Source organism: Physeter macrocephalus, chromosome 20 (assembly GCF_002837175.3).
Source record: "Physeter macrocephalus isolate SW-GA chromosome 20, ASM283717v5, whole genome shotgun sequence".
Classification (NCBI taxonomy): Eukaryota; Metazoa; Chordata; class Mammalia; order Artiodactyla; family Physeteridae; genus Physeter; species Physeter macrocephalus.
The window spans coordinates 94372836-94386730 of record NC_041233.1 but is presented as its reverse complement, the minus strand read 5'-3'; the positions used below and the strand labels follow the sequence as shown (position 1 = coordinate 94386730).

The window sequence follows — 13895 nt, the reverse complement described above, 5'->3', positions numbered from 1 at the left end:
GAGTGTAAAATGAGAAGCCAACCCTAGGTGACACACACCGGGGAGCTCTGGGAAGCCTCCTTGGATCATCTCTCCTCTAGTGACTGGTGAGTCATTTGGGTTAATGAGCGACTGTCTTAACTGAGTTTAAGGGTATATCAGGGAGAGCCTTTCAAAGGAATGTATCTAATTACCAAACTTAAATTATTCACACCAAAGTGCCATTTTCAAATAAGTTGACTCTCCCAACCTGTTTTCATTTTATGATGGGTAAACCCTCAGAGAGTCCCTTTAAGTGGGGTGCTGTCCTGGGAAAGGCTGATGACAAGGCAGGCAGATGGGAAGGTCTAAGGGCCTCCGGACAACTCTCCAGGCAATTTTTAAACAACTCTCTTCAACTCTACTTGTCCTCACTGACACTCCTCATCCATTCCTACTTGGTGACTTCAAAAGCTTGATAACTGGGATTTCTACCAGTCTGACCTGCTAGCATCTTCCATTCAGCTGTAGAGATGTTGGAATGTAGACTGGATATCTCTCCTCTGATTAAAATCCATCAATGGCTTCCCAAAGAGTTCAAGATAAAGACCAAATTCATCAGTTTAGAAAACAAGACTCCCTGGACCCCGCCCTACTTCTCTAGCTTCTACCACACATACCCTTTGTTCTGGCTGTTCCTGGGATACAGCTTCCTGTTCTGTGCTCTGGTCCCTACCTACAACACCCACACCTCTTTCACTACCATAGCCATTCTCCTGGACGTTCAAGGCTACCTGCTTTGGGAAGGGTTACTCCTCCCCAGTACCAAGTCAGGAGATCTAGATCCATACCTTGTGCTTGTTTCTATCACAGCAGTGGAGAGAATGCTGGGGGTTTTTAGGAAACTCTTTAAAGCTGCTTTATTGGGTACATATAAAACAACCGTCGAACATTAAAAAGTTGACTAATGTAAACAAAAAAAAAGTTGACCAATGTTGTTAATTATCAGAAGAGTGTCCCTTGGCCTGATGAGCATGGTGTGATGGTTCCACAGTTTCCACTTTCATCCAGTTTTCTTTATTAACATTTATTTGTGTTAATGTGTTCCTCACCCTTTTTTTAATGGACTTCGTATTTTGCTGAGTATTTATTTTTAAGTAAAAAGTGCTCTGGCTTGCAGATTTCTATCTGGGAACGTGATCCTCTTGGACCAAGCACAAATTTCAGGAGAAACAAATAGAGAATCATTTAATGAGAGAGAAAGGGATACTGGCAGCCTCGTAAATCAAGGCTGGTGATTAACGGGGGTGATTAATGGGGGGAAGGAAGTTGTAGCACGAGCACCTTTACTTTTCTATTGCAGAACTGAAGGTGATGCCGTTCTTAAATTCTTAAATTCCAGACACATACCGAAGCACTCAAATTATACAGTATTTATACAATCTCATTTAGTGGGTCTACTTAATGTAGAAACTAGATAAAAACAAACCCAGACAGACAACTAAATAAAAAGACTGAAATAAAGACCCAAATAAAAGCATTCCAAAAAAAATAGGTTTTTTAAATGGAGGAGAGAGTCCAAGACTGGGAAAACTCTGCGTCACACTAAGAGCTGAACCAGCGCCTCGAGAACAGGACTCTTTCTTTCTCATCTTTTTCCTTGGAAGGTGTTCTTTGTAACTGTTCTTTCTCCAACAAGGGCTTACTGGTTACTCAGTAACAATTTTCCTTCCTGGCAAAAAGTTGTGAATTAAAGGCCCTCAACCGCTTTGATCATTCATGTAATCATGAGTGAGGAACCGATTGACAATGGCAAAATCTGGCTAATACTTCAGATGCCTAAAGACAAAGGGCTGCACCAGATGATCTTCTGAGGTTGCATCCCAAAATTAAGCTCTCTGATCCCATGAATAGTGCCCAAGAGCACCACAAAGAAGAAAAATTAATCAAGTAAAGAGACAGTAATCAAGACACTCTGAGTCATCACAAACTAAAGATTTCTGGAAATATATAAAACAAGAAATATTTCTATATGACAAGTTTTACGATTACTTGATCTTTATTCTCCTTTTGAGTAATTCAACATTAACTTCTGAAAACTCAAATTTTATTCTCAAGTAAATAAATATCTGAAAAATACTGTAAATAAAGATAAACTTATTCTTTTTTAATTTTTAAAAACTCATGGTCAAGAACCCTATTACAAATGTTTATTGTAGAATGCTGGTAATTGAATTAGGTACTAGATTTCTTACTGAAATCAACTCTTTACATTCCAAATTTAGAGAGTATTTAAATATGGGTTGGAAACGTCTGCAAACTGAGCAATAATTACACATATATGAATCACATCATTGTTTGTCCAAACAATACGTTCATTTTCTTTATTTCCTAACTTTAACCTTAGTGTGAATTTTTTTCAAAAATGTTGTTTTAAGATAAAACTTGAAAACTACTTTTTTTTTTTAGTTGAAGAATTTAAGATGAGCCATAGAACATAACAGCTGAGACTGTATATTTAAATTCACTGTTACACACTGCCATCTAGCAGGAAGGCAGCAAATGAAGAGTCAGGACAGCACTTTCAAAAATGGGGCAGACCTAAATGATCCTCGGATGCTAGGACATTGCCTCTGGCTTACAGGAAGGAGATGGAGAAGGTTCTAACATTGAGGCTAGATTGGCGGCTCTGCCCCTTTATTGTGCAAATACCTGGGCTGCTTATTCAATGCAGATAGTAGCCAAGACCCACTTAAGAGTCCCCCTTGGGAGACCACGTGGACCAGGCAGGAGAAACAATGCCCTAGTTGTAGAGTGACATCACTAACAAGCCCACCAGTGGTCATGAGCTTCTAGGGTGTCTCATCTTCAGACAAGGAAGGATGTATAAGGAGATTGAGGTCCTGAAGACCAACTTGCCAGATTCAAAATTACAAGCAGCCCTCAAATGAAATGAACAATCCCAGTCACGACATGCATACTACTCTACCCGACTATCGCAGGGCGCTGTGACAGTTGGGGCCTTCTGGAGCATAACAGTTATTTTGCGTGGCATTTGCTGTATATTAAAGAAGCGTTAAAAGATCTCCCCAAAATGTCTTAAAATCACACCAATGTTCTTTTTATACATTACACTAGCTGAGTTCCGAGGGCGCTAATCAGGTGCAAAAATACTTAAGAAATGGCTTGCATATGATAAGCAAAGCCTGCAGTGCCGGGGACTCTCGCGGAGCATCTTCTCCGTTAAATACGCAATGCTCTCTACAGCTCGACAGCCAGAATCGCTCCTACTTCAGCACACAAATTTAGCAACAAGTGATTCTCAGTCAAGACACGGGGAAGAAGGAAGCCGTTCACAAAGCACAGAGGCGGAGTTAGGTTCTGGAATTGGTGGGGCTGCGAAGATCGTGGCAGACGGGGAGGTACGCGGAAACCTTCCTTGGGAGGGGGGTAGGGGTGGAGGCGACGGGAACCCGCGCGCTTCCCGGGGCTCCCGCCGAGGCCCCTGCTCATCACCTGCCTCCCACCTGTGCTTTTCAGCAGCCAGATGGGTTTGCATCTCAGGCAGTGTCCCTGGAAAGCACTGCCCAAGGTTTCTCAAAGCAGACGTGGATTCTTCCTCAGCATGCTACTCCGCCTTCCTCCGACACACACTCCGGTCTGGGCACAAAGAGGTTTCCTACGGCTGTGAGTCCGGTGGGCCGCGTCCCAGCTCCCGCGCGCGTCAGCCAAGTCTCTTTTCGTTTCTCGGCACCGAGACTCTGCTCCCACCAAGCCACTGCTCAAGCCAGGAAAGACCCAGAGGTTCACACTCACCTCGTCCCGGAGAAGTAGGCTCCCACGGCCGGCTGCAGCCCCGCGGTTTTTCACTTTCAGTTTGCGCCCGGCCGGAGCTCAGGCGAAGACTCGGAGAGGAGATTTGGAAAAGGGGATAACCCTCGGCGCGTCCAGGCCCAGAGATCCTGGATCCGGGTTTTCATGGATGCCGCGTGTAAAAGCCTGCGGCACCTCGGTTCTGGGAAAACACACGCCCGCCCCTCACTTGCCAGCCCAGGGCGCGCAACCCTCTCAAGTTCCTGGGAGGCTCCTGAGACCCTCTTTCTTCTGCTTCTCAAACTCGTAACAGTGGAGCTCCTTCAAAGTCACCTATTCAGGAAAATTGAGAACCTTTTAAGCAAAGCAGAGGCCTGGGTACCTTTACTCAGCTGCCAGTGTTTGGTAGACTGAGCAGGATGATTACTTAGCTCTATTTTACTGGAGAAGGAAAACTGACTTTTAGCTACTGAATTCCAAATTCAGAGAACCCAATTAAAATTATTTTGGCCTAGTCTAGACAGGAAGTGATAAACCTAGGGAGGTCTTTCAAGACCTTGGGAGGGCCAGGACTGAGGTGAGGCGTCTAGGGATCAAAATTTGAGGAGGGATGGACCCTCAGAGTCATTCACATGCTGGGCACACTTGCAGGAACCTGACAGTGACTGCTGCCAGAGGCCTGCCTGCCTCACTCTCCTCCAGGTCCTGAGAGCTCCAATGCCAGGCACCTCAATTAACTTCTCTGTAAAAGCAGGTTGATAATAATGATATCAACTTCTAGAAAACACCAAATACCAAGGTAAAGACTGATAAACTGGATGTCATTAAAAGTAAGAAATACTGTTCATCAAAAGACACTATTAGGGCTTCTCTGGTGGCGCAGTGGTTGAGAGTCCGCCTGCCGATGCAGGGGACACGGGTTCTGTGCCCCGGTCCGGGAAGATCCCACATGCCGCGGAGCGGCTGGGCCCGTGAGCCATGGCCGCTGAGCCTGCGCGTTCGGAGCCTGTGCTCCGCAACGGGAGAGGCCACAACAGCGAAAGGCCCGCATACCGCAAAAAAAAAAAAAAAAAAAAAAAAAAAAAGACACTATTAAAAGAACTGGAAACAATCCAGGGAGTAGGTGAAGAAATCTGCAATCGATTTATCAAAGAATTCATATTCAGAATAAAGCAAGAACATCTACAGTGCAATAAGGAAAACACAATCCAATAGAAAGGGGGAGGGAAGGGACCAAAGACACACAGCCCTTCACCAAAGAGGAATCCAAATAACCAATGAGTACGTGAAAAGACGCTTAACTTCTTTAACCATCAGGGAAATGCAACTTAACACAACAATGATACACTTCTACACACCCACCAAAATGGCTACAGATTTTAAAACTGATAATACAGAGCAAAGGCAAAGCTGTGGAACACATGGAACTCTTGTGTGCTCTTAGTGGGGGTGTAATTGTTACAGCCACTTTGGAAAACTTGTCTATCAGTATTTACTAGTCAAATAATTTTACTCCAAGGTACATGCCTAGAAAACATGCATACATATGTACATCAAAAGACAGGTATACGGGGCCACAAAACACACCTTAACATATTTCAAAGAATAGACATCATACAAAATATGGTCTTAGACCACAGTAGAATTAAACCAATTAAATCACTAACAGAAATATTCTAAAATACTTGGCAATATTTTGGAACATCCCCAGATATTTGAAGATTAAACGACACACTTCTAAATAACACATGGGTCAAAGAAAAATTCTCTAGAGAAATCAAAATATTTCAAACCAAATGAAAATGAAAATATAACCTATCAAAATCTGTGGGATGCAGTGGAAGCAGAGCTTAGAGGGAAAATTGTAACACTGAATTATATCATTGAATGTTAGAAAAGCAAACATCTAAAATCAATATGCTAAGCTTCCACTGTAGGAAACTAAAGAAAGAGGAGCAAATTAAATTCAAAGTAAGCAGAAGAGAAGAGATAATAAAAATTAGAGCAGAAATCAATGAAATTGAAAGCAGGGAATTAACAGAAAATCAATGAAACCAAAATCTGGTTCTTTGAAAAGATCAATAAAATTGACAAACCCTTACCTAGGCTAACCAGTACAAAAAGCAAGAAGACACAAATTACTAATATCAGAAATAAAAGAGGGGCCATCACTACCGGCCCCATGGACATTAAAGATAATAAAGGTCAAGAGAATGAGACAAGTCCAGACTGGGAGAAAATATTTGCAAAAGTTATATATGATAGAGTCCAGTTATCCAAAATATACAAAGAACTCTTAACACTCAACAATAAGAAAGCAAACAACCCAATTAAAAAATGGGCAAAAGACCTGGACACATCACCAAGGAAAATATATAGATGGCAGATCAGCATATGAAAAGATGGTCAACATCATGTCATCCTGACTACTGTAATACCTTCCCAACAGCTCCCTGCTTTCACACTTGCCTCCACATGACAGCCGGAGTGATCCTTTCAAATCACAAATCAGATCATGTCCATATTCCACTCAAAAATAGCCATGTAAAATAAAGTCATGAACTATAAGGTCTTATACGATCTGGCTTTTGGCTACTAATCCAATTTTTTTTCCCACTATTCTCCAGCTCACTCACTGCTTTCCACCCACACTGCCCCCTTGCTGTTTCTCAGACACACCAAGCGTGCCCAAACTCAGCCCCTTTGGATTTGCTTGCTCATATGCTTAGAATGGTCGTTCCCCAGGCACTTGCATGGCTCACTTTTTACTGTTTCATATTCAGGAAATCGTGGTAGTTTGTGTTTTTCAAGGGATTGTTTCATTTCATCACAATTGTCAGATTATGTGTGTAAATTTGTTCATAGTATTCCCTTATTATCCATTTGATATTTTTAGTGATATCCCCTGTTCCATTCCTGATATTGGAAATTTATGTCTTTTCTCTTTTTAAATTTGTCAGTCTCTACAAGTTTGTCAATTAATCTTTTCAAAGCACCAGCTCTTTGTTTCACTGATTTTCTCTATTGTTTTCTTGTTTTCAATTTCAATGATTTCTGTCCCTATCTTTATTATTCCTCCCTTCTACTTGCTTGCTGTCGATTTTGCTCTTCTTTCTCTTGGCTCTTGAGTCAGAAGCTTAGATTATTGGTACTTTTCCTCCTTCCTAATGTATTTGCATTTAATGCCATAAATTTTTCTCTCAGCACTGCATTAGCTGTGTCCCACAAATTTTGAGATGTTGTATTTTTAATTTTCATTCAGTTCAATGTATGCATTGATTTCCCTTGGGACTACATTCATTATTTATAAATATATTATTTACTTTCCACGTGTTTGGAAAATTTTCTGTTATTCTTCCAGCTATTAATTTCTAGTCTGATTCCATTGTAGGCAGATAACATACTCTGTATGATTTCAATTCTTTTCAAATTTGTTGAGGTTTGTTTTATGGCTCAGGATATGGTCTATCTTGGTATTTGTTCATGTACACTTGAAAAGAATGCATTCTATTGTTGAATGGAGTAATTTATAAATGTTGATTAGATCCCATTGATTCATGGTGTTGTTGAGGTGTTCTATATGCTTGCTGCTTTTCTGTCTAGTTGTTCTATCAATTGTTGAAGTGTTCAGCTAAAATTGTTCATTTGTCTATTTCTTCTTTCAGTTCTATCAGTTTTTGCTTTATATATTGAGCAGCTCTTTTGTTTGGTGCATACACATTTAGGTTTGCTTTATTTCCCTTTACATTTCTTTACCCTTCACCATTTATAACATAACTGTCTTAAGTACTTCCTCTACATACATTTAGAACCACATTAAACAATGTTATAACTTTTGCTTTAACTGTCAAACATAATTTAGAACATTCAAGAAGAGAAGCAAAACCTAATGTATTTATCCATAATTTTTCTTACCACGTTCTTTCTTCCCTCCTGATACTCCAATGTTGATCATTTCTGTTTAGAGAACTTCCTTTACCCATTCTTTTAGGATACATTTACCAGCGACAATTCTCTTAGTTTTTCATCTGAGCATGTCTTGATTTCTCCTTCATTCCATATTTTTACTGGTTATAGGATTCTAGGTTGCGGTCCTGTGCCATTTCAGAGTTGGGACCAAAATCTTAGGGGCGTTTTCCTCTTTTGTCATCTCTGTCATAGTATCTGACCCAGACCTTGTGGATTCACAGACACATCTAACTCAAATGTAGTCCTGCTTGGGACATGTCCAGAGCTTTAATCTGTTTTACTAGAATTTTTTATTTTTTAAAGGTGGCTTACTGCTCTGACCCCCAGTTGCTCACATGTCCTTTTTTTTTTTACCAGGTGGCATAAGGGTTGGAGGCATTGTGGCAGGCGGGGAATAAAAGTTCTCTAAAACCCCCAACCCCCTACAAAGGCTTATATTCTTTTACATTTTTAGGAGTTGTATAGTCTTGTATTTTACCAAAAACCGTGTTGGGGATAACTTGCGTCTTATCTGACCTAATGACTTTCAGAACCTTATATGGTGTCTGGAGCTTTAATTTTCCCCGGGTTCACTGTCCATCTTTTTTTTTTCTTTTTTTTCCCATATGTTTCAGCAAAGCCTACAAAGTGTCCTGCAACAGAGGCAAGTCTTCACGTGTTAATATTATATCATTAATGTAACTGGCCCGTTTTACTAATGTGAGGAAGGAGACCAGGGGCAGGTCTTGGGTTACCATCCCATGACATATGGGTAACCTGTGTAGGTAACCTGGGGGAAGCACCTGAAAGGTTTATTATTGTCTTTCCCACGTGAAGGCAAGTTGATCTTCGTTATCAGAAATGTGTACTTGTTGGAGCTTTTTTTTTTATATATATAAATCTCTTTGAAGGTGAAGCACCTCTGTAGAAACACCTTTGTAAAAGCATCACAGTAAAACAATAATTGTCTATAAATGATAAAAGACTTTAAAATAGCCATGGTTAAAGAGCTGATAAAAATTTTTTAAGCACAAAATCTTTGTATTCTAGGCAGACTATATTAAAGGTAAAGAAAAACCTTTGTTCACAATTTTTTAAAAGCAGAGTAATAATTTAAGAAAAATTTATTCTTTTAACAGAGAGAAAATCAAATTTTAATTTTGTACCATGCACTTTTGACATTAATTTTTTCTTAAATTTAAATAATTTAGTTTAATCTTAGCTCGACCACAAATAAATTTTTTAAAGGTTTTTCCTTCACAAATCTTTTGATTTTTACAAAACTTGTGATTTTACAAATCTTTTGTGTCTTCCATAAACATTTTGTAACTTTTTATATCTCATTAGGTTTTGTCTTTTTTTAATTTTGAAATAATAATTTTATTTTAGGACAAAATTATTATCTTTTTAATTTAAAACATGTCCTTTATATCTGTGGACAAAAAGATGCCTGACATTCCAGTAAACAACAAATGTTCCCCACCATCAGTCCATCAGCTACCACAGTCACCCCTGATGGTGCACCCTGAGGGGAATTCAGAATGGAGAAAAACAGGATACTGGCCCTAGATAGTTAAGTGCGTATCAGTGGAAAAATTTCAGTGAACCCAGACACTTGCATCTTCCCATACACAGAAAAGCACTAAAATCATTAACTTGAGATGTCTGTTTTTGTGATTAGCAGTAATCTTTTAAGGTTTGACTACATAGTTTTTGTGTGTTTGTTTTGGTTTGTTTGTTTGTTGCAAAAACTCCTATATTTAGGCTCCTCCCTTACCTCTTTGCAACAGTTCCTCACTAACGTCCTCCAATAAAGCATAAATCTCAGCTTTTACATTGTGCAACTTTTTTTAATCTAAAAACAAAACAAAACACATTTTATTTTCTTTACCAGAAGTGCATCTCACCCTTCTTTTACCAGAAAACACACATTCTACTTTTTATATACACTGATTTTTTTTCATCCTTATTATTTCTACTAGATTTTAAAACAAAAAAAGCAAAACAAAACCTTAGTTCTTTTGCAAATCGATTTTGGCAAGAGAACTTTTATGAAAAAGCCCTCCATCCACTCACCCACCCCCTTTTTTTTTAGTATCTATGGGCAATGTTTTGTTTAACTCCTGGGGTGTTTACATTTTAAAAACACAGTAAGATTTACAACCACAAGGGACAGAGAAAAAAATGTAAGTTTTCTCCTAGGCTTTGGGGTAATTCTTATTTAAAGTTTCCCTTTGTATTAGGAGTCAGATGGTAAGAGGCTTTTTGTTCTTTTCTCATCAATCACTTCAACATCCTCCTCTTTGTTTTCTTCTTCTTCCTAGAAACTCCACCTCTTGGTATCCTAACCAGGTTTTGTCACAAGATCAGATGTCTAAACTTACCAACCTGCTCTCCCACCCTGTGTGTCAGCCCAGAGCTAGCAGAGCAATGGATACTGCACATCCTTCCATACCTCAGCTCTTCCTTTAACGTTTTAACTTTCATTTCAGCCTCTAGTTGGGCATCGATGTCCAGACCGAACTGCCCCCAGTAGAGGCCAGCCCCCCGTGGCAGCCACAAGTTTCCCTTCTTTGTCACAGGGCGCTCTGCACAATTCCTTAAATGGCGCATGGCAGCAGCCGAAGTTCTCAGGGCGCCCCCGTACTCATGCGTTGGCCCACAGGCATCCCACACATCGGCCACGCCTGCCCACGGAGAGGTGGAGGGCCCACCTGGGACCCTCGGGCTTATTTGCTCCGAGGCATATGGGATCTTCCTGGACCAGGGATCGAACCCGTGTCCCCTGCATTGGCAGGCGGACTCTTAACCACTGCGCCACCAGGGAAGTCCCTTTATTATGACTTTTAATGCCCACAAGCCTTTCATTTTTGTGAAAGGTCATAATTACTAACCTTTTCCTTTATGGTCTGTGCTATTTGTATCCTAATTAAGAAATCTTTTTCTACATTGAGATCATAATGATATCCTCCTCTATTTTCTTTTTAATATTTTGTTTTCACATTTAAGTCTTTATTCTTTTATGAAATAAATTTTTATATTTATAATACAGTATCCAATTTTATCTTTTTCCACATGAATGACCCATTGTCCCAACACAACTTATTCATAATTCATCCAGTCTGCACTAATCAGCAATGCCACCTCTATCATATATTGGCTTTCCTTCTATGAGTAGAAATGTTTCTGGTTCTCTGTTCTGTTCCACTATTCTCTTTCTAAAACTTGGTGCCATTGCACATTGCTGCAAATACTATATCTTTAAAATAAATTTTAATATCTTGTCAGGAAATGGTATTCACCTTGTTCATCTGTTCCGTGCCTCACAATTAGGTGTTTTGTAGCAGGACAGCTATCTCCCTTGAAGGTGGTTGATATTACCATTGTTAAAAATTATCAAGAAAGTCTCCAAAGTAGTCTAACTTATTTCTGACCCACCCTACTACCAAGAACAATTGTTAAAGCTGACAGAATATGATGAAAAGATGACAAAATATGAACACTTGCCAGGCTTACATCCTGAAGGGAAGGGAAAGCCAGAGTGGTGAGCCCACTTATACCCTCAAGAAACCTACATTTTGAAGGTGGCAGCCCAAAGGCCTAGAAGGTGAGCAGAAATATGTAGCTGAAAGGATGTTGAGATGCTGAGCAAAGCTTTCAACAGTTTCACAGGGATGTGGGGAGGAAAAATGGTCCAGGAACCATTAAAAAGGAGGGCAATACATAACTGACTATAATAAAATTTAAGAGACATATGAGACATGTTGAAAAGTTCTAACAGAAGTGTCTGTCAATTTTCTACTGATAATAATCGCAACGATAACTCATTCCATAACGTTTTTTTCTTAATACATAGAGCTTTAAGATTACAGGATATTTTTAAAAAACTATTTCAATTTATAACAATATTTCTGGTAGGGAATATGATAGGATAATCAATAAAGCACTTCTCAAGATTAAAAATATATTACATTAGGATAATATTCTGTTGAGGAAATAGAATATATTTTTGTTCGAAGAAGGGGAACTATATAATATTTCTGACTGTTAGGGTTTATTCCGTTTTTGTTTTTGTTTTGCGGTACTTGGGCCTCTCACTGTTGTGGCCTCTCCCGCTGCGGAGCACAGGCTCCGGACACGCAGGCTCAGTGGCCATGGCTCACGGGCCTAGCCGCTCCGCGGCATGTGGGATCTTCCCGGACCGGGGCACGAACCCGTGTCCCCTGCATCGGCAGGCGGGCTCTCAACCACTGCGCCACCAGGGAAGCCCTATTCCGTTTTTTTTTAATTAAAGATTTTGCTTTTCAAATCTCTATGATATTTAGGTCCCAAGAATCTAAATGTAATCTTCTAAAATGTCCATGTTTATAATATACCATAAATTACATAATTTTAACTATTTAAATTTACGATGAAAATTCCTAGGTATCAGTTTAATAATGTGTGATGGAGCACACAGTTTTCCAAAATTATTTTAGGGAGCACCCCGGAAAAAAATGTCAACATTACAGCTCTAAGGTGATCTCACCAGGTTCATGGTTTTAATGAGCTCCAAATGTATATCTATAGTGCTATTTCTCCCCTGAATCCAGAGTTGTATACTAACTGCCTTTTCAGCATGTTCACTTGGATATCTAATTTGGCATTTTGAACTTAACAAGTCCAAAACTGACCACCCACCAAATTTGCACACTTCCCAGCGCACTCTGGTCACCTAGCTAGCTGCTCAGACCCCAAATGGCAGAGTCATCATTGACTCTTTGCCTTCTCTCACATTCCATATCCAATCCATCTGCAAATCTTGTGAACCATACCTTAAAAATATATCCTACTACCTTCTAACTACCTAAACTCAACCACTGTTAACATTTGGTGCCATTTGCTTGGCCATTCTTTCTCTGTTGGTCTATGTGTGTGTTTGTGCGTATGTCTGTATACATACATACATACACACACACACACACACACACACACACAGCCCTACACATACATATTTTTTTCTATTTCTTTTAGATCCTTTGCATTTCCATATACACTTCATGATCAGCTTGTCAAATTCTATAAGCATCTTATTGGGATTATGATGTAGAAGGCACCGGATCTATAGATCAAGCAGTGGAGAACAGATTTCTTAATGATAGTGAAATATTCAAGTCTTGAACATGATATATCTCTCCACTAAAACAATTGTCTCGACAAAGTTTTTGAAGTAGAAATCTGGTGTCAGGATTTTTGAGAGCCTCCAGTTTGTTTTACTGTGAAGGCGAGGCTGACTACACTTGAGCCTAATTTGGCCCCCGCCTGCTCCCCAGTCTCATGTCCTTCCTCTCTCCCCTTTTCTCACCACCCCCTGGCCCACACTTTCCCCGTGCTACTCCTTGATCACTCCAGGCATCTTATCTCTGGGACTTTGCATTTGCTCTTTATTTGCCTTAACAGATACTCATACGTTTTCATATGACTTATTCCCTCACTTCACTGAGGTTCCCTAGATATCATTTCCTCTGAATCCTTCTCTGATTACCCATTCTAAAAGAGCATCACCCTTTCCATCTCTGTTCACTGACCTAGCTTTATTATTTTTTTTTTATAACATTACCACTGCCTGACATCACATCATATAATTTGTTTATTTGCTTACTATCTGTCTCCTCGCTACCAAGTAAGCTCCATGAGGGCATAGATCCTTTTTTTTTTTTTTTTCACTGCTGCATCTCCAGCACCTAGAACTGTATCTGGCACATAGCAGGTGCTCCAAATTATTTGATGAATTAACTAAAGGCTTTTGGAAGGAGAGGAGTGAAAGAAAACATTTACTTCTCACTTAATAGGCTTTAGAAAATAAACTAGCCTACATTCTTGTATTACTTGTAATTATTTTTAAAAAAATATTTCTCACTTTGAGGACGTTTCTACATTCTGCATTTCCATTTGAAGTTCTCACTCTTTAGGAGGAAAACTTGTTAAGAGCCATTTCTAAGGTTGGTTGCAAGTCAAGATTATTTACCAAAAAACCGTTACAACTAAAAAACGAACTCAGTAAGTTGCAGAATACAAAATCAATATACAAAAACCTATTACATTTCTATACACTAATAATGAACTATCAAAAAGAGAAATTAGGGCTTCCCTGGTGGCGCAGTGGTTGAGCGTCCGCCTGCCGATGCAGGGGAACC

The 13895-nt window shown here is 39.7% G+C and overlaps 1 protein-coding gene across 5 annotated transcripts in view; it reads right to left on the bottom strand.

Moving 5' to 3' along the window:
* The window catches only part of FUT10 (fucosyltransferase 10), a 176291-nt gene that overhangs the window by 158149 nt on the left and 4247 nt on the right, over positions 1-13895 (bottom strand). For 3 of the 5 annotated variants that reach the window (XR_003677782.2, XM_028482080.2, XM_028482079.2), the window contains one exon: positions 3775-4104. The exons of 1 other annotated variant lie outside the window; for it this stretch is intronic. The gene's annotated coding sequence lies outside the window, so the exon portion shown is untranslated. One more of the 5 variants, XM_007119707.4, reaches the window with a different exon arrangement.